A 21,863-nucleotide genomic window follows, 5' to 3' on the forward strand; every position below is an offset into this window, starting at 1 on the left:
GGTCAGTTTTAGTGGTAGAAATTTAATATTCTCTGTGTTCAAATCTCAGAGACTTGGAAAGAACCACAAATGTGAGTGCATAAGTAAATAAATCGTTCTAATCAGGACATTCCTAAAATAGTTTGGACCTGGGAGTGCGTATGTTTGTGTATACAGGTGGCTGCTGGCTGGTGCGCCTCCAGCCTCACCCCTACGTCCTCTAAGGAAGCGGGTGGTCAGCTTTAAAGTGCTTTGTTGCGATTGCTTTGAGGAAATGTTCCAGGCAGGTAAGGCTCTCTCTCTCTGGTGCTCTGTTGGTGAACTTTACAAAGGACCCAGTCAGAGAGTGAGTTTCTTTAAGATAAAATGGGAAGAAGACCTGTAAGAGAGGGAACATCTGGGATAAACTCATTTTTGTGCGTGAGCACCAATGGAGATGCCTGTCTGGGTCGGCTGAACAGCGTTTCGATAGCTGTTGAAAATTCATTTCATTTCATTATCAGAACTGTTGAAGCACCCCGGTTTGGATCAGGAAACAGCTTCTTAAACCTGCAGGAAGCTCATTTACCCCTGCTGAGGCTCCAGCTCCCTTTTTTGTGGGAAGGTAGAGGCGGCTTGCTTACAAATCCTGGCAGATATATGTACATATGTATTTCCTGATCCTATATATAAATATAATTTGTACTGAAGGAACATGGACATTTCTCAAGACCTTCCATCTCTAGCAGCCTTAATATTATCCTTTTTCTGTTTGATTTGGGTCTGTTTCAAGGCTACTTTCCCAATCCTTTCATCTGTTAAAAAGACTGCTCTCAGGGCATTAATACCCAGAGAAGTGCCTTGGAGGTAGTGCGCAGTGGAACAAAGGACAGAGCATCAATTCTCTCAACAGCCAGCGATAAGCCAAGTGGTAGTATTTTTTCAAACAACAAACACTGATTGAGAAAACTTTTAAAGAATCCCGAATGGCATTTACGGATTCAGAACGAAATTAATGGAGGGGGGAATAATCCATATAATTTGAAGTCTTTACAATCAAAGCCATAAGACTTCTACCTGTTTCTCAACCATGACACTTGCAGACTTGAAAACCTTAACTGCAAGAGCGTTCTTGGATCTTCTGTGTCAGGAGGGAGCCGAAGCCAGGAGGCATCGGGTAGAGGCCAAGTGATTTGGAGACACAGGAGAGCGTCACACTGTTGTGGGGGGGGCAGGGGGGGAGGGTGGTGATTAAGGTGACACACAGATTCAGGTAATACTTGGGGCAATTTGGTGGCCAAAGAGTAGAATGGCAAGGAGTGGGTGACAATCAAGACAAGTCAGCTAGTGGGTACCAGCATCCCAGGAACTGGGGAAGAGACGCTACAGAGACATCCAGACAGGTGGTCCTCAGGTCAAGGTGAGAGAGTTTAGAAAGTAACTCCGGAGGGGACTCAGCATGGCCTCCATCCCTCGGTCACTGGCAGGAATAAGCCACCATCATCAGCTTGGGAGGGGTCCAGGGCAGGCTCCTGAAACACAGACTCAAGCTCAGAAAAATATCTCCCAATACAGATGGCTCTCAGGGAGCCCAGCAGCCCCACGGGAGAGCAGGGTGAGACCTACTCTGCAGAGGGGTCTGCTCGCCGCCCCCCTGCATGTCTTGTGTTCTGGCTTCTTCTCTTCACCCCACAAATACAAGATTGGTCTCACACTGGTAGTGTGCTACCTCTGCGGCAGAGGAAGAGACCAGTCGGGCTAAGGGCAGATCCATGTAATAACAGCGTGGCCAAGTTCTGCTCAAAATACTAAGCAGTATTCATATTCTACTAAGTTTCAATGGCGGGCAGATTGTGTGTGTGTGTGTGTGTGTGTGTGTGTGTGTGTGTGTGTGTGTTTAGAATTGAACTTTCATGTAAGCTGATTAAATATTTCTGACTGAAAAGACCAGATGGGGAATTCGTAGATAAGGTAAGAAGTAGAAGGGTAAAATTTGGAAGCCCAGTGCGCCCCGGAAGAATTTTGGCATTAAGATTCCCAGTTTTAAACTCTATTACTTTTTTTTCCCCTCCCAGTGTCTTTCTTTCCTGCAGAAGCTCTATCATGATGCTATGCATACAGTGGGAACAATATTAATGTATGCTGCTGGACTGGAATATCTTGGGAAAATCAGGGAAATTAGCATTGTGGATAAGCCACTAGAATCAGTTCCAGTCCAGAGAGAGCTGGGCTCTGCTCTGTGGAATGAATGAGTGGGTCACGGACCAATAGGGGCAGTCAGTGCCTGAGCCAGCTCTGTGGCCAGATGCCCTTGGCTGAGCATTTCCATTGACTACTTACTATGTGGTATGCTTCATGTGAATTGTTTCCTTTACAAAAGCCCTAAGAGAAGGGACTATTGTTTTTCATACTCACTTAGAGATGAAGAAAGTAAGTCTAAATGTAAATGAAAACATCCCAAGACCACAGAAATAAATGGCACCACTTGCATACAGATTTCTCAGACTTGGAAGCATACAATGCTATATACAGTAGCACGTCTTCTTGGTCTCCTAATACTCATTTTTATGTAGCCTCATGCATACCCTGATTGATTCACTGCTGTACTGAAAATGCAGGGTCACATATCTTGTCAACACAGGATATTTTATTTGAATTCCCGACCTTCAACTGGTTCACCCTTTGCCTGTGTGAAATTAGTAAAATGGCTACATTAACATTTCTTTTAATGCTCTTTTTTAAAGAGTACATTTTTAAGCATGGAAATAATGCATTTAAATGTGCTCTACAAAATGTGCATTTGTTTATAATAGGCCAAGAAAATTGCAAATGCAAAAGTACAAATTGTTTTAGACACAAGCAATTTTTGTACTTATAGTACTTATAGCACCCTAAAATACACATTTTAGTGTATATGTGTTGAGAAATGTGTTTTTAAATGTTGACTTGCAATAGAGACATATCAAAAAATTCTCATTAATTGCAAATATGTCCTAGTTATTACCTATTTCTTAAATTAGAACAATATCTACCTCATTTTAATGACCAATATAGAACAATTCACACATACGTAATTTCTGAGTAGGAAGCAAGATGGAAAATAAATGTACAAAATGGCAGTCTGTTAACTCAAAAGAGAAGTGCTTTTATCTTATGTATTTGAACAACTGCACTTGTTGTTTGATATGATAACAAATAAATGGGGAGATGAGGAGACAGAAAAATAGGAGATAAAATAGCAGGAAGGAAGGAGAAGTAGAATTGAAGGAAGGAGAAGTAGAATTAATGGAGGGAGTTAGGAGGATAACATTTATTTATCCATATGAAAAATAAAAATGATTTTTGGCAGAAATATTTCGTTAAGGTAGGACTGTGTCTTTTTTACTCATTTATATTAAATTTAAATGCCAGAAAAACGTTATTATTTTGCCTACTCTTATTTATTAAAATCATTTTTAAAATGCAGTTCCCAGACATCCATCTGTCATATCAGGAAATAAACTAATGTTCTCTTTCTTTCCTTTTTTTTTTTCCAAAAAGAAATTAGATAAACAAATGCAATGTAATTTATTATATATTTTCTCCACTACATAAGAATGCATATACTTACCAGGAAAATTTTGAAGTAGAAAAATAGAGGAGAAAAATCAATATTTTCATCACACAAAGGAAACAAATCCTACCATTTTCGCAAACTCCCTTCCTTCCAGTCTTTCTTCCCCCTCATACCTACTTATGGGTTTAAACCACCATTTTTGCAAACTGTTAAAATATCTGGAGTTCAAGAAATATTAAATATATCATTATTTTCTCCCAGATTGAAAAGAAGCAACAAAAGGCTTCAGAAACGGTAGTTTATGCATCTTGCTCCAATTCCAATAGAAATGATGTTTTAGACTAAACTGAGTTAATTTCAACCTTGCATCCCTCACTGCTCTTGATGTATCCAACCATATGTGCCACAGAGCAGAGCTTCCATCTCCTGTTCCCAGTCTGTCTCCCAAGTGTATCATAATGATGATGGAACCATGAAAGCAGCGTCAATGAAGAAATTGCACAATTCAGAGTGTCGTTGCAGAATAAATCTGATGAACTTAATGTCTCAGTAGGTATCCATTGGTTCCAAAATTGGGACATAATACATGGGTAAGAATTTTCTTCCCTGGAGATAGTAGCTGGGATATATGTCTGCTTTGATTCCATTAGCTCAATTTAAAGGACAAGTTGCTACGTAGCCTTTTACCAGAGGTTGATGAGAAGACAGTCCATGTTATCCAAGGGCTATGTCAGTCCTTCGGTGTGAAATTCAGGTTCTAAAAGAAAAGCCTTTGCATACGAATGTACATTTTGGACTTCACACCCACTTGGAGTTTGGTTTGTGTGGCTACTTGAATGAGGAGTCAGGAGACCTCAGAAGTTGAGTTTGGACAGTCACTCAATAGCCTGTGCCTTATACTATTGTCTCAGGTTGAAGTGTGAGAGAGGTTGCTCTAACTTTTGAGAACTGAGGAGATTTTGTATGGATTGTAACTGATGTGGCTTATAGACTTACACATTATGGACTCAGACTATGGAGGTTCATTCAGAAGTTAGCATTTGGTGCCTTCATCCATGGGTGCCCAACCCTATACAGAGGAAACGATAGGAGATTCTGTAGCTTTGGCAAATTTGTCCCACAGAGTCAGGGATTTCTTCCTCATGGAAGTAGTTCTGGCCTGTTTTATAGGACTTTCTGTCTTGGGAAGGTGCTCTTGCCTTCATCTTCCCAAAGGCTTGGTAACACAGCACAGAATATCTTCCAATCTTTATCTCTGCATGGGCAGGGTGTTCTTGTTTATCTTCATGTAATGCCCAAGAGGTTGACATCTACTTTCAGCTGATCAGAGAAATAGATTTGGCTGACTTCTCTAGGCTCGATTTTTGCTACCTTAGTTGTCTTATAGTTAAATGTCCGCAGTTATGTGTGCACACGTTTTGTTTTTAGTAATAGTATACAACATGACTGATTAATTTCTGTATTTTATTACTGCCTTGGAGTACAGACCTATACAGTGTGAAGATGGCATCCCTTGTTTGTCTTAGTTGATAATATGAAAGTCTGTACTTCCTTGATCTTCCTTATCCTTCCCATGCCCCTTCAGTAGGATCCTTTCCCTTGCCACAAATAAGCCAACTACTGTTTATTCTTTGAAATTGTTCTGCTTGGGTGATCACTTGTTTCTACAGCTGTTGCTAGTACCATTTTGCTTGCAAACTAGTGAATCAAGGTACTACTCTAAGAGAATTTCTTTAGCATTTCTCTAAATATTGTATGTTCTTTAGCTCCCTTATATTCTTTCTTGATTTCTTGAATTTTCTTTATGATTTAGGTAAGGATATGGCAAACTTTTTCTGTTGGGTACCAGATAGTAAATATCTTGGGTTTTTCTGGCTGTGCAGTCTCTGTGGTAAATATTCGATTTGACCACTATAAAACAAAACACTGTAGATAATATTTAAATGAATGAGTTTAGCTATGGCCTAGTAATGTTTTATTTATGAAAAGAGGCAATAGGTCAGATTTAGCCTGGGGGGGTCACAGTTTGCCCACCCCTGTTCTGAACTATCAAGTCAGACTTGCTGTTACTGCATAACACTTTTGGCACATAAAGAATTCATAAGTATTGGAAAACCCAGAAGACTCTACTCCAAATCTGCTAGAACTTGTACAGGAATTCAGTAAATTGTCAGGATATAAAATCAATGCACAGAAGTCAGTTGCATTTCTATACACCAACAACAAGACAGAAGAAAGAGAAATTAAGGAGTCAATCCCATTTACAATTGCACCCAAAACCATAAGATACCTAGGAATAAACCTAACCAAAGAGGCAAAGAATCTACTCAGAAAACTACAAAGTACTCATGAAAGAAATTGAGGAAGACACAAAGAAATGGAAAAATGTTCCATGCTCCTGGATTGGAAGAACAAATATTGTGAAAATGTCTATGCTACCCAAAGCAATCTACAAGTTTAATGCAATCCCTATCAAAATACTATCAACTTTTTTCAAAGAAATGGAACAGATAATTTTAAAATTTATATGGAACCAGAAAAGACCTTGAATAGCCAGAGGAATATTGAAGAAAAAAGCCAAAGTTGGTGGCATCACAATTCCAGACTTCAAGCTCTATTACAAAGCTGTCATCATCAAGACAGTATGGTACTGGCACAAAAACAGACATATAGACCAATGAAACTGAATAGAGAGCCCAGAAATAGACCCTCAACTCTATGGTCAACTAATCTTCGACAAAGCAGTAAAGAATGTCCAATGGGAAAAAGACAGTCTCTTCAACAAATGGTGTTGGAAAAATTGGACAGCCACATGCAGAAATATGAAACTGGACCATTTCTTTACACCACACACAAAAATAGACTCAAAATGGATGAAGCACCTCAATGTGAGAAAGGAGTCCATCAAAATCCTTGAGGAGAACACAGGCAGGAACCTTTTTGACCTTAGCTGCAGCAACTTCTTCCTAGGAACATCGCCAAAAGCAAGGGAAGCAAGGGCAAAAATGAACTAATGGGACTTCATCAAGGTCAAAAGCTTTTACAGAGCAAAGGAAACAGTTAACAAAACCAAAAGACAACTGACAGAAGGGGAGAAGATATTTGCAAACAACATATCAGATAAAGAGCTAGTATCCAAAATCTATAAAGAACTTATCAAGCTCAACACCCAAAGAACAAATAATCCAATCAAGAAATGGGCAGAGGACATGAACAGACATTTCTTCAAAGAAGACATCCAGATGGCCAACAGACACATGAAAAAGTGCTCCACATCACTTGGCATCAGGGAAATACAAATCAAAACCACAATGAGATACCACCTCACACCAGTCAGATGGCTAAAATTAATAAGTCAGGGAATGATAGATGCTGGTGAGGATGTGGAGAAAGGGGAACCCTCCTACGCTGCTGGTGGGAATGCAAGCTGGTGCAGCCACTCTGGAAAGCAGCATGGAGGTTCTTTAAAAAGTTGACATTAGAGCTACCCTATGACCCAGCAATCGCACTACCAGGTATTTACCCTAAAGATACAAATGTAGTGATCCGAAGGGGCACGTGCACCCGAATGTTTATAGCAGCAATGTCCACAATAGCCAAACTATGGAAATAACCTAGATGTCCTTCAAAAGATGAATGGATAAAGAAGATGTGGTATATATATACAATGGAATACTATGCAGCCATCAAAAGAAATGAAATCTTGCCATTTGCGACAACATGGATGGAACTAGAGGTTATTATGCTGAGCAAAATAAGTCAATCAGAGAAAGACAATTATCATATGATATCCCTGATATGAGGAAGTTGAGAGGCTACGTGGGAGCTCTGGGGAGTAGGAAAGGAAAAATGAAACAAGATGGGATCAGGAGGGAGACAAACCATAAGAGACTCTTAATCTCACAAAACAAACTGAGGGTTGTTGCGGGGGAGAAGTGGAGGGAGAGGGTGGTTGGGTTATGGACATTGGGGAGGTTATGTGCTATGGTGAGTTCTGTGATGTGCAAACCTGGTGATTCACAGACCTGTACCCTTGTGGTTAATAATACATTATAAGTTAAGTAAAAATTTTAAAAAAAATTTAAAAAAATGAAATTGCCAAACTGTTTTTAAAAAAAATTTATAAATATTTACATGCACAGTTATGTTAATTATTAACCATAAAGAAAAGCTCATGATGATGATGATGATGATGGTGATGATGATGATAATGATGACATTCCTTGAATACTTACTATGTCTTAAGTACTATATTGAGTATAGTATAGAATTATCCCATTTCATTTGCTCCATTGCCCTATGAGATTGACTCTCAATGAGTCTCTTTATAGTGAGGAAATTAAGGAACAGAGAGGTGAAGTAGCTTGCTCAAGATGTCCTGTTAAAAGGAACCCACGTGGGGCACCTGGGTGGCTCAGTGGGTTAAGCCTCTGCCCTCAGCTCAGGTCATGATCTCAGGGTCCTGGGATCGAGCCCCGCATTGGGCTCTCTGCTCAGCAGGGAGCCTGCTTCCTCCTCTCTCTCTGCCTGCCTCTTTGCCTACCTGTGATCTCTGGCAAGTAAATAAATAAAATCTTGGAAAAAAAAAAAAAAAAAGGAACCCACGTGCTCTACTTTCAGAACCCACTCTAATAACCACACCTTTTGTGTTGCCTTCCATAACTTAGGATGTATGATTCCAAGTGTGAGGACTAGACAGCCAACAGCACCATGGTCAAATGGCCACTCAAGGATGTTTTAAGTAGTTATAACCAAAAAAATAACAACAGTGCCATTGTTGATCATCCATTCCTCAATGATATTCAAGGTTAAGTATAACTACGTTGGAAGCCACTATCCAGCATTTTAGCCAAAGTGACTTCCTGTTCTTTCTTGTTACCTTTTGATTATCTAGAGAATTGAAGAGGAGATTTAACTGTTAGTTGAGAACATGTATGGAGCACTGAAATAATTAGAGTCTTCTAGTCAAGGATGAATGTCAGCTGCAATTCAGACAACTTCTAGCTTCTGGCAGAAATTTTGAGCTGGAATAGCACATCCTCCAGGGTTGACTCTAACTGAAATCTGTAAATAGCTTGTCCTTACTTCACTTCATAAAATGTAGATGAAGGATCGGTTAGTTACCTCTATTCTATCTTCTAGTAGAACCCTTAACCTCTGTGATTTATAAATACATATTTATAGAAAATTTTAGCCTATCCAAGAAAACTACAAAAAAAGCTGTCTCAAGTGAAATAGTTCAAGAGTAGCCTGTGTATGAAAATGCTCTCCCAATTTTTGAAGGAATGTTTTTGTGCCAAAATGAATGAATATTCTCTGAGCTTTATTATATAAAAGATATGTATTCATTGCTTAATATGTAAGTCATTGTTAAATAGGAGATAAATAGGATATTTATTATAATTTTTTAAAAACTGCCAACAATCTTTAAAAAAAGTGATTATTTAAAAAGGTTATTGTAGAAAATCTAAAAAATAAAAGAAAGGAAGAAAAAAAATAATCTTCCTTAATTCTCCATTCAAAGAAAACCATATTACCAGTTTGAGGTGTTCCATATTTTCCTAATACTCTACATGTAAACCACCTTTAAAAGATAAATCAAAAGATCTACTTTCTTCTGTACATATTCTATCTGTAGATCATTATTGGGGTAATACAGAATATGACTTTACATCTTTCTCTTTCCATTCAACATTACAGAGAAAGCATTTTCCATGTCATCAAATGCCATGCAAAAATATCATTTAAATTGTACATTATATTCTAATTCATGCTCACTAAGTAATAGAATTCCTTTCTCACAATTATCTGGCACTTACTCACAATCCTCATCATTTAAGAGATGAGGAAAAGTTGAGACCTTTCCATTAAAATAGTTAAAATTAAAACTTTGTGGATTTAATTTTGGTTTTCTGGAAAAGTCACTTATGCAAAAACTTATAATGGTAAATAAATGAGCTGTTAATGAATGCACATCATGTCTAGTCCAAAAACGTCTATCTACATGACAGAATGTAATCGCTATGCCTTTAAATTATTGCAGAGAGGTAGAAGCTATGGTATCAGTAAAGCTACAGGTTTAAAAGGAAATCTAAGGACTATAGGTAGGTAAGTCAAACAAAAAGTGAACTGACCGCTTGGCAATATTAATTAATATGAATCACTACTATAACGCAGATACTCAGGAACGTCTCTTTTAAATTAATGTTTTGAATCTTGCTACTCCCTTCCCTTTCGAAAAGCATGCACTCACACAGCACATACACAACAAACACACACAACAAACACACACACATGCTCATAAACACACATCCAATTCCTGGATCAGTCAATCAATTTTCCATTTTGCCACAGAGTTGAATCATAAGATTTAGTGACAGATATTTTTCATATCTTGTCATATCTAACTTGTAGAATCATGTACATATGGTGGATTTTGGTGCAGAATCATGACCAGATTTTTTTCTAAGGCATCAATCAAAACATTTTGATCTTTCATTTAATATAAGCAATAAAACCCCTCATTTTACCTTTTTTTGTAACTTTGTAAAACATGTGATTGGGCGTGGGGGTTGGTTTCACTGTATCAAAAAACATCTTGAATCCCTCTGCCTTTTTTTCCCTCCTTCTCAAAGGTTCTTCAACTTGGAACTCAGTTCAAAATCTGAGTCTAAGTAAAATTCAATTTAGTTGTTAATCCCATAAGAGGATACAATAGCTGCTACACATTCTGGCAAAAATCTTCAAATTTTTACTTTTAATAATGTTTTCCCTCTCTCTAATTTCCTCTGTAAGAAAACATTCTCTTGGACAATTACCCCCATAATGGCCTTGCCAGAATCCATTTCAACGTGAGCTGTCTCAGAGAGTTCAGGAGCAGTCAGATTTTTTTCCTACAATTTTTGTTTTGTTGCCCAGGAAAACCGAGTTTCTTTTTTCGTTGCCTTCTCAAATGCCTTCACTTATTGTTAAATGCATATGGGGCTTATATGTATTAGTTTTAGTATGATCACAATCCTCAGATGGTCTCCAACTTACAAGTGGGTTAAGTCCCAAAAATCTTTTTATTAATCATTTGAAGTACGTTACATATCTCCCCAGTGGAATAGTGGTAGCATTAAAAGGTAGATTCCAAGAAAAATTTGAAAGAATGTAAACTGTAATAAAGCAGCATAAAGCCCCGGAAGCGATATCTTAATGACACCTAGTCACCCATGATACTAAGAAATGCATTCCAAATTCCAGGACAGATACCAAGAATGCATCTCTCCCCATTCATTGGTTTCTCTGCAAGGGACATAAGGAATGGCATGTGGGGTTAGGGAGGAATGGCTGATATAGGCAGAAATGATGCCTATGCCAATATCTTGTTAACACTCTACACTTCAAAAGAAAACACATTTCTTTAGATCAATCACACTCGATGGGGTCCAAACTGAGAAAGAAAGGATACATTTACCCAGAAGAAATGGGAGCTCTATTCTTCAATATACTCAGTGGCCTGGTGTTTGTCTATCAGATTCTTTTTTTTTTTTCCCCTGATAAGAGAGTAATTTTTTTAATAACATAAAAATGTAATGAACTTCAAGTTGCACAACACTGGAGGCTCAGAGGCCTCTCTCCCAGCATCACTGCATTTGTCATAATTTCATAAGCAAAAGTAACCAGCAAGGTGGCTGCAAGGAGCCAGGCAAAAGCATCACGTGTTCGGTGAATACATCGCCGCTGAGGGACTGAATGGCAACTTCATGGTACCCGAGTGGCCGAATGGCTAGTCCACTTCTTATATGCCATTCAGGCTCATTCATCAATTGTCCCCTTGTTGTCTGAGGAGCCTGAATGCGGTTTCAGAATGTTTTCCTATGATGGAGCTGCTTTCTTTTCATAAAAAGAATACCTAAAAATCAGTCATTGTAATCTACTACGTGATAACACCAAACAAGAAAAACCACATGATCCTCACAAGAAATTCCAAAAAAGCATTAGACAAAATTTATTCATAAGAGCGCTTTGCAACCTGAGGATAGAAGAGAATTCCCTCAATGTGATATTGGGCTACACATGTTTAATGGGAGAGGGCGGAGAACCCACTCAAGGTCAGAAATAGGACCTGCTCCCCATCAGCCAGACCAAAAAAAAAAAAATCTTATGATTCACAGGGCATTGGATGGTAGCTTCCTCAAAGTGATGAATTTCCTTAAGTTGATAAGGAACATCCACAGAAATGTTACAAGTGACATCATGTTTAGAGATGAAAAATTAGACCCTTTTCCTCTAAGATCAAGTAAAAGAAAAGGATGTCACTTTTAACACTTCAACATTGTTTTAAAGGCTGTAGCCAGCAGAATACAAGAAGAAAAACAAATCAAATGAAAGGCATCCAGATTTGAAAGGCAACCTTGTATGCAGATAACGTGCTCATCTATGGAGAATATTCTCTGAAATTTATAAAACAAAAGACACCAAAACTAGTACGTGGGATTTGTAGGATGACAGGGCCCCAAATCAACTCAAAATTTAGTTCTATTTTGAGTTGCTAGTAATCAAAAAGCAAAAATTGAAATTAAAGTAACATTACCATGCATCACTATGAGTAATTTAAGATGACCTAGATAAATGGAGAAATATATCATGTCCATCGGTTGGAAGGCACAATAATGTTAAGATGGCGGTTCATCCTAAGTTCACATAGAGATTCAATGCAATTTCAACCCAAATCCCAACAACCTTTTTAGCAAAAATTGGCAAACCAGTTTTGAAAAATGGAAATGCATAGGGCCTAGCATACTTCAAACAACTTTGGAAAGGAAGAACACATTTGGAGATGAACACCATCTGATTCCAAGGTTTACTTCTACACCCAAAGTATAGGGTTATGCCTTTTACTACTCCTAGTGCCCAAAGTGTAAAGAAAATGATGTACCATATGACAAAGCTCTTGGAGCATTCCACCCACTATCCTTTCCTTACCAATCAAGGGGAGATAAAGACAAATGGAATTTTAAGGAGTCTCCTAAACACTATTGGCTGTATGAGTTTGGGCAAGTCAGAACTTGTCAGTCCTTGATTTTCCCAGCTGTAGAGATGAAAAGATTATACAGAATGATCTCGAAGGTCTCATTCAATTCTATGCAGACACATATGTTCCCAGGCCTTAGCGGGTTTGCAATCTGGTAGGAGTGGAAGACTAACCATCCTGAAAAAAACAGCAAGTGTTACTAAAAAAAATACAATTAGGTGTTCAATTATGTGGTACAGATTCTGAATGTTCCAAGAATTTGGTGCACAGTAATTTCTGAGGTTGGAGAAACAAGTCAAGGAAAGCTTCATGAAGAAGTGGTGTTTTCATCTAGGGTCTTAGACATGACTTATTAGCGTTGTAATTCCAAAATCCATTGGGGCAGTGGCTAATTTTCAGGGCAGGAACTGTGTCTTCCTAATTGTAGCTGGTCTCCCTAGAGCTCCTTGTCTACACCATTGGATTTAGTTCCAAATCCAGTCTGTCTTGTCCTGCTTACTATGAATTCATGCGTGCTAGTCCAACTATATTATGAGTCTCTCAAGAGCCAGGCCTCTACCCTACCTTTCTGTACCCAGATTCATTGACTCGGTGGTTCAACACCAAAGTAAATCATACTCTTTAGGTCACCGTCCTTTCTACACTCGTCTCATAGAACGGAAATCTATTTAAAGTATGTGATAAGGGCAGGCTTCGAAGGAAAAGAAATTATTGAGGAGAAACCCAAGGAAACTGGGAGGAAAGGGTGGCAATGGTGAATTTTATGTGGCACATCTGTACACCCCCGTTTTGTGGTCATGGGCTGAAAAATATGAACAAAACAAATATGGTTGTTTTGTTTTAGCCTGATTGTGTTCAGTTCCACCACCTTCTGCCCTGCTTGCTGTCTTAAAATCTTTCCTCCACTCTTCATAATTTGTGTATCCCATTCTGAGGTCATTAGAGAATTACAACCTAGTGATGACAGTGTCTGCATCCTTCCCCCAGCCTCCAGTATGCATCTGGGCATAGAGTGGTGCTTTATAAAATTTCTGTTTCTTCATCTATTTATCCCTTAAATTTAATTTGCCTTAGGTAATCAAAATGTTAGTTGCTTCATTAAATTAGAGTGGTACCAAATTTCAGAGCACAGTTGATTCTGATGCAGTAATTGACTAAAGCTCTAGGCCCATTGAACCTAGACCTGCTTGAATAGTGTAGAGATTTGGGACACGGTGGCTCAGGGACTTGACCCCTGGAGCCTGAGTATGGCTTACGATTCGGTTCTGTGCAGAGCATGGGCCAGGAAGGGTATCCTAGATGGTGTTAATGGCCCCAAATATGCTCAACCCCTTTCTGAACTCATGCCCTTTGCCCACAGGTTTTGTACTTTTAGCAAAGAGGTAAACTCCACTTCCCCTCTCCTTAAGTTTGAGCTGATGCTGCCACTTGCTTTGGCCAATTGAATAAAGCAGAAATAATGGTGTGCCAGTTCCAAGTCTGGGCCTTAGGAGGCCTGGCATGTTCCCATTTGCTCTACTCTTGTTCCTCTTCTGTAGCCAAGTACCCATGCCTGGGTGAGCCTGCTGAACCAGATACAGGACCAGAGCTGAGTTGCTCCATCGTACCAGCTAAAGCCAAACTAAACATATGATTGCAAATGTGTGTTGATCAGCCAAGATCAGCAGAGCCCAGACCATGTTGACTGAGCCCTGTGAACACCCTTTGTGAACCCCCAAAACACTCATTGTTTTATGGCCCAAAGGCTTGAGGCTCTATGTTACACTGTATTACTGTGGTGACAGGTCACTGTCACAGAGGGTTCACTGCAGCTGTGGAAAGTGGGACTGGTGTTCATTCAGCTATAGCTCTTTAAGGTCCCCTCTGACACATCTGTACTGGGGGCCACCAGACTCATATTCCTTGGACTTGTTGGTTCTTGCTGGGAAGCCTGTTGGTTACTAGGAAGCAGAACTGGCCTCTTTTGGACTGATAAAATGGAAGAGGTTTTTTGGCAAGTTGAGGGGGACAAAAGGTAGAGATTCTATGCTTCCTGCTCAAAGGCCAGAGCTTTCTGGGGGGATGGGAGCCTCAAATGATCAATGAGGAAAATACTAAAAGAGACATGAGTATATTTTATAAGTGGGCCATACCAACTGTACTATACTCAGGTAACTTGGGGGAAATAAAACAAAACAAAATCAACTAAATGTGGTACAATTCCTATATGAGATATAATGACATTGGAATCTATTAAAATGTCTCAAAGAGGGACACCTGGGTGGCTCAGTCAGTTAAGCATCTGCCTTCAGCTCAGGTCATGATCCCAGGTTCCTGGGATCGAGCCCTACATTGGGCTCCCTTCTCAGCCTACTTCTCCTTCTGCCTCTGCTGCTCCCCTTTTGCTCACTCTCTCTCTCTCTGTCAAATAAGTAAATAAAACCTTTGAAAAAATGTCTTGAAGAGATGGGCTGATCTATCCATTTATGCAACAAGTATTTATTCAGCAGCTCCTATATGCCAACACTATTTTGGACATTGAAACAATGTCCATGAACAAAACTTAAAAACTCCCTCTACTTGTTGAGCTTCCATCCTAGTGGAGGAGAAGATGTAATAATCAACAAATATATTAAGTGAGGGATATGATAGGCTGAAAAGTGGTACACGACAGTGGAAAGAGAAAAAGTAGAGTAAGGAAAGGGGCATTTGGTGGTGGCACAGGGAAGGTGGGGGAGCAGTTAGAGTTTCAAGGTGAGATTCAGAGGTGAGCGATAGGTGACGTGGGAGGATATCCAAGGGAGAAGGTCCAAGCAGCTGCTACAGCAAAGGCCCTCCATGGTCTCTTGCCAATGGGTAAAGAGCAGCAAGAGGCCATGGTGACTGGGAATGAGCTGGATGTTGAAGAGCAGTAAGAAGAGGTCAGAGAGGTAGTAGGAGGCAACACTGTTCAAGTTTCAAAGGCCATTATGAGAACTTTGCTGTACTTGGGGAACAAATGGGAGCTTTTGGAGGGTGGTGGTGAGCTTAAAGTTGTTCATAATTAGACTCAGCCATTAGCTAGGTGAAGCCAAATGCTCGTGTGGGGTGGGGGGCACAGAAGACCCATTAGGCACCTACTGCAGGATTCCTAGTGATGATGGCTGGTGGCCTGGCTCAGTGCTGGCAGACAGCGTGAGAAGAAGCGGGTAGATTCTTGGTGTATATTAAAGGTAGAGCCAGAAGGATTTGTTGGTGGATGGGATATAACATGGGAGAGGAGATGGAGTCAGGATGACTGTAAGGCTTTGGCCGGGAGAAACTGAAAGGATGGGGTTGCCCTTACTTGAACTGGAAAGACTTGTGAGAAGGATGGAGTTAGTTCCATTTTGGAAAGTTAGGGTTGAACCTTCTGCTAGCCCTTTAAGTAGAAATATGCTGTCCCAGGTAAAACCAGATCTAGCTTTCTGGATTCAGTGGAAAAACTAGATTCACTCTCAAATTATTTAAGCAAACCCAGAAACCTATAGATTTCTGATATTCTAGAAGGATGGTGATTTTCAATATCTGTTTACTTTTATTTATATTTTAAATGACATCTCCATTATATTGACCCAAACTCTGCATACATGGTGTGATTGTTTCTCATCCTGATGGGCTCAGTTATTACTTCCAAATTATGAATTTTGTTTGGGGACGGAAATGACCAATCAATACAAAATCTTTCAAAGCACCCCCTACATCATCATTTCAACTGCAGGGTAACAACAGAGTTGAATAAATCAATTTACTGTCAAATTGTACAGTTAGGTTCTTAATTTTAGATATACTAAACTTATTTCATCTATCCAGCAAATATTTCCTGAGTAAATACTGTGAGCCTGGCAACATGCTAAGTACCAGAGGGTCCAGAGATTTTTTTTTTTTTTAATGCCATTTCTTGCTTTTAGACACCTGTATGAGGCAGCAGTGGGGGTGATGGAGATAAGTAAGAGGTTAGTGAATAGACTGAAATATTCAATAGAATATAACCAAATCCTGTAAGTAAAGCTCTGGACAAGTGTTGGGGGGGGCAGTGGAGAGAAGTCATCTATATCCTTTGCTCGACATGCAAATTCCATCTCCAGTGTTGCAGACAATTCCTTGTTTACTAGCTCTGAGATTCAGCACTTTCTCACTTCTGAGAGCATGAGAGGGGATAAGGTCAGAGGGAGAAGCAGACTCCCTGCTGAGCAGGGAGCCCAAGGTGGGACTGGATCCTGGGACTCCGGAATCATGACCTGTGCTGAAGGCAGTTGCCCAACCGACTGAGCCACCCTGGTGCCCCTCACTTCCTCACTTCTAACCCAGCAAGAGATGCTGGTTAGGCTCAGAAACGACAAGCAGAAATGGCTTAACTGATCACATATCCACAGCTTCTGGGTTACTGTCCCAGATAACAGTGTTTCAGCCCTTAAAAAGTGGATTTGAATTCACTCAAATTTGAATTCTGGCAGTGGACAAGTGCTCTGTCTGGTGGGAGTAGGGAGGAAGTGGGCTTCCTTATTCCAACACAGGGACATGTGGCTTGAGGTCCTCTTGTTTCCATTTTTTGGAAGCCGAGCTACTTCAAGTATCATATACATTCAGTAAAGAGTGTGAAATTAGCCCCCAAGATGCCATGTTTTATCAAATTAGGTCCAATCCCCTTCATTTGCTCATGATAAACCGAGTCACCTCTGTTTACACGATGACCTGAGCTTTGCATTCAAGCCACAGCTCCACAGCTTGAGACCACGTGCTTGGGGTAGTCACTTACTTTTATGCACTGATTTCTTAATCTGTAAAAAGAGGGTTTAGTATAGTAACGGGGCTGCTGTAACGATGGTAAGAGATAATCTAGGTAAATCTTTGCACAAAGAAGGTGCTCAATAAACGTTAGGCATTTCTCTCACCTGACTTTGATTCTCAACTTTACAATCCAAATTCTGATGAGTCTGAAGTCGAAGGTGATGGTGTCAAACAAGAGGGTTGTCTAGAATCGTGTCAAAGTTCCCCCACAAACCCAACGTTTTATGATCCTAAGTAGCTGTGTCCGGGAACCGGATGTCTGGAAATTTTATGAAATGTCCACTAGGTGGCGACATGTTGTCATCTTTACCTTCCTCGCTGCATAAATTTGTAACTGGAATCCTGAGAGACTATGTTCACCTTACACATAATTAAGAATGTTGTTGCCACAAACAAAGATGGACTGGCTACAGTTATTATTTGAAGGGAAAATGCTCCACTAGTGGCTTCTTGTTTTAAAAAGAACATATTTTTAATTCATGTTTGAATTGATTATCCTTGTATCATAAGAGGAATTTAATGTTAACTATTATACTCTAGGATTTACCTATTTCCTATTCTTAGGCTCTTATTTATTTGATCTTTAAGTGTTCTAACTTGTTGGCTACCTGACAAAGGATGAAGAATTTGGATGTTTATCTCTGTGATTCAAAAAATTTCATTTGCATGCCCTTCTGTTCATTTGCCCTGACATTAGCAACTCAGAGAGACAAAGGGAGAAAAGTTTCTTCACTTGTGGATTTTATGTTTAGATCCAAGTATTGATGCAGACCCCAAAGTCATCAACAGCACATGGGACTGCCTGGGTGGTGAAACAGGCTGGCATTTTTCACAACTATCAAAGTAATCTCTCTAAAATGAACTTCCATTTTACTTTCTTTTGCTATTTCTTTGTCGCATGTTTAGTTGGAGAGGCAGAGGAAAGGAAGGAGCAAGGAAGAAGTAGGTGAATATAACCTCAGTGAGGCTTTGGAAGCAGCTATCAGTGAGAGAGGGGTGGGTCAGCGGAAACAAGATTTTGTCAGTGAGGGAGAAAACATTCCCACGGATGGCAACCGGCATCAAAGAACTCCATCCAGAAGACGGACTTCAGGTCATATGTGCAACACAATTACACAACCAAACCATTATAAGGACACAATTTAGGAAATCTTTGTATGATGGAATGCTCTATTCCTTTCGATAATGCGAATTGAATACATTCCCGAGCCCTTTGGGTGCCATGCACACTGGATCACTTACTTACATTTACTGTAAAGCCTTCAATGGATGGGGGATGGTTGATATTAACTAGTAAGATCCTGAATGTGTCTGTGGGCTGTCTGTGGGCGTCGCTTCTGAAATCCCCCTGCCTGGAATAAAATAATCATATATCCTTGATCTCTACATATGGCAAGTCTTCTCTTTTTCAGTGAAATAGTCATGAATTCTCTGACTGTCGCCTCAAGGAAATTAACCTCCAGACTATTATCAAATTAGCATTCTCAAACTCAAATTTTTAAGCAACATTTAAAATTGCTTGTTATGCCCAAGTTTTCGCGTCCGAGAGACCACCAAGGAGCCAAGCACCGACGCTATCACACGAGGGTTTATTTGACAAGCTTAAGCTTGGGCCCAAGTATACCTGGCACAGAGGAGTAGGGACTTGAACCCCGAACCAGATTACAGTCAGTGTTTTTAAAGGTAGAGTAGGGGAGGACTCGGCTGTGGGTCAGGACAAAGGGGATTAGAGATGGCATAAGTCTCTAAGGAATTTTGGAAGCAAGGTCTCCAGGACCTTGAGGGGCTAGCTATTGTTGGGAGAAAGGTTATTTATTACCAATTATAAAAATCTTTTCGTAAGACCCTTTAGATGTATATCAGTGGGCCATATGCTTGGGAATGATTCTTGACACTATCTTGGCGATTTAGAGATAAAGTTTCCTAAAGTAGACTTACAGGATCCTGGTTGGACCTGTTGGAGCAGGAGGTCGGTCAGGCTAGGATTGTCCTTAGCAAAACCTCAAGGTGAGGGCAGTTGAGTCCCCGGGGAGAACCACTTTGTCTGTTTCAAGGGCTTGTCAGTAGGTGGGGAATTTGAGTGATTTTCTCCTGCCTCTGTTTCCCACATCAGCTAAACCTGAGGTGGGATGGCCTTAGTTTTCTCTGCCTCCACATGCTTTTGCTGTTGTTAGTGATGGTGCTGCGATCCATGGTGGAAAGGGAGGTATATTGATTACAACACATACTATTGAGGGAGAGTCATCGACTATAACCCTCCAATTATATTGAAAGTCACTTGTGATAATATATTAATATTTTCTAATAGTATATAGTAGGGGTTTATCTGTTTGTTTGGCAAAGAACACAGGATCTGTACATGAATGGTTTAGAAGTTATTTAGAGTTGTCATGGGGGCACCTGGGTGGCTCAGTGAGTTAAGCTTCTGCCTTCAGTTCAGGTCATGATCCTAGGGTCCTGGGATCGAGCCCCACAGTGGGCTCTCTGCTCAGCAGGGAGCTGCTTCCTCCTCTCTCTCTCTGCCTGCCTCTCTGCCTACTTGTGATCTCTGTCTGCCAAATAAATAAATAAAATCATTTAAAAAATTAAGTTGTAATTTTAGAGAGCTGGAAACTTAGCCTTAGCGAGAACAAGGCATATCATTGTTCCTTAAACAAATATGTACTGCCTTCCTGGGAAAGGCCTTAGGAATTCAGTGGTGATCCGAACAGACATTGTCTCCACCCTCACGATGGTTCATAGGTTCTAGCAGGAAAACAGACAATGAACAAACAATCGTAATACATTTAGCAATGCTGGGAAAGCAAGCTACTGGCAATCAGAAATAAAAGTTTACCCATAGTACCCACCGGAGTTTTTCTCTACTAAATAAAGGGCTTGTGCATGTAAAACCAAACCAACAAACCCCACATTGTTTAATAACTAATGAATGACCGACCTTTCACATCCTCAGTAAACATGTGGCACTACCATCTTGTTGGTAGCCTTCAGGCCAGCACAGAATCTGCACAGAAATTCTTCATCTGATCCTCACCGAACGACTCCCAGAATTAAAGCTTTCAGGTCCATTCCATTGGTAAACTCTAGGAGTCATGCTCGCGGTCTCTGGATACTGGCAGCTGGGGAGGGAACGCTCTCGAACTTGCAGACACTCTACTCATGTTAGTGAATTGCACAATTATTAAGTATTACATTTTTTCCCAAACCTGTGTATGTCAGTTCTATTCGACATGTTGGGTTTGTAATTTATTTAAGTATTTTATAAACAGATGGAGTACCCAAAAAATGAGTAGTTGTTTTTATGAAAAATAAGCTGAATGCTTTGAAAAGACTCAAGTGAGTTGCTAAAAAAAAAAAAAAAAAAATGTAGGTGATGAGGGAACAGAGGGCAAGCAGAGGACAAAGCAGAAGCTGACATCCAGCCACCACCAGGCCCCCATGGGATATATGTGGCATTCCTCAGGCACTCCTGGCTGCCCTAAAGGAAAAACAAATAGTTAGCTTGTTGAGATCACCATTCTGCGGGACCTGAGTCTCCCTCAGTTTACAGATGTCCTAGTGATTTACAAGGAAGAAGCTTTCTTATCAATAGCCTGACTTCCAGAGAGCTGTCACTCAGTTCTTGAATCTCTGACATCATCCCCCTCTCCATAAAATTGAGGGAGGCTGAGGCAGAGGGGAAATGTAAATAAAGCTAAATTTCTTCTCACCTAAAACTCATCGATAAGGGTGTGGGATAGCAGGAACATGACATTCCTTTAGGAAGCTCCCAATTATCTTACTGTAATGCCTTACTAAAAAGAAAAGCAACCTTAACTTGACAATGGCAAGACCTATGGTATCCTGTAGGTCCTCTTTAGCGTAAGAAAGTTCTTTCAAACCCTCCCTTTCCCTTACCTCCCCTAACCCCATAGTATCTAATCAGCCACCCCTCACAACCACGGAGTGGCTGCTCTTTCTGTCCCTGGGTCCTGTCTCCGTGCTTTAATAAACCACCATTTTGCACCAAAGACGTCTCAAGAATTCTTGGTCGTCAGCTCCAGACTCTACCCCCACTGAACCTCACTTATATTCTAAAACTCCGTCATTGTTAAGAAAACGTTTCCTCTCAAAATGGTGTAGGTAAGAAAATTAATGCATCAGCACCAACAGTTAAAGTCTAGAAGATCCTACACTGACATTGTCTCACAAGTCTGTTTAAGTCCTTGCTTTTCTTTAAAAGATCTGAATTTGCACATTTTAGACCATGCCCATTTGAGTGTGTTTTTTTAGAGCTGAGATGCCCCAAATGATTCATCAGAGGTCAGCCACCTACCAAAGACCTGAGCCTTGCCTCACCTCAAAATATTGATGAATAAACATACACGTAACATTTTAAGTTGAAGTAAAATGTTTAAAGAATCTACATACTATTGTTTTGTGATTATGCCACTCTAGCCAACTTGTTGGACCCCACTACCAATGTTTTCACCAAAAAAATTCTTTAAAGAGTAGTCAAACATTTCCTGCCTCGATTTCTTTACTCTTCTCACTCCTGAATGC

The 21,863-nt window shown here is 40.0% G+C and overlaps 1 protein-coding gene across 1 annotated transcript in view; it reads left to right on the plus strand.

Moving 5' to 3' along the window:
* The first annotated feature begins 245 nt into the window (after positions 1 to 245).
* The window catches only part of CCDC68 (coiled-coil domain containing 68), a 96,492-nt gene continuing 74,874 nt past the window's right edge, over positions 246 to 21,863 (plus strand). Inside the window, exon 1 of the mRNA XM_082699651.1 lies at positions 246 to 266. The gene's annotated coding sequence lies outside the window, so the exon portion shown is untranslated. The remainder of the gene's footprint in view (positions 267 to 21,863) is intronic.

Source organism: Mustela nivalis, assembly GCF_964662115.1.
Source record: "Mustela nivalis genome assembly, chromosome: 14".
Classification (NCBI taxonomy): domain Eukaryota; kingdom Metazoa; phylum Chordata; class Mammalia; order Carnivora; family Mustelidae; genus Mustela; species Mustela nivalis.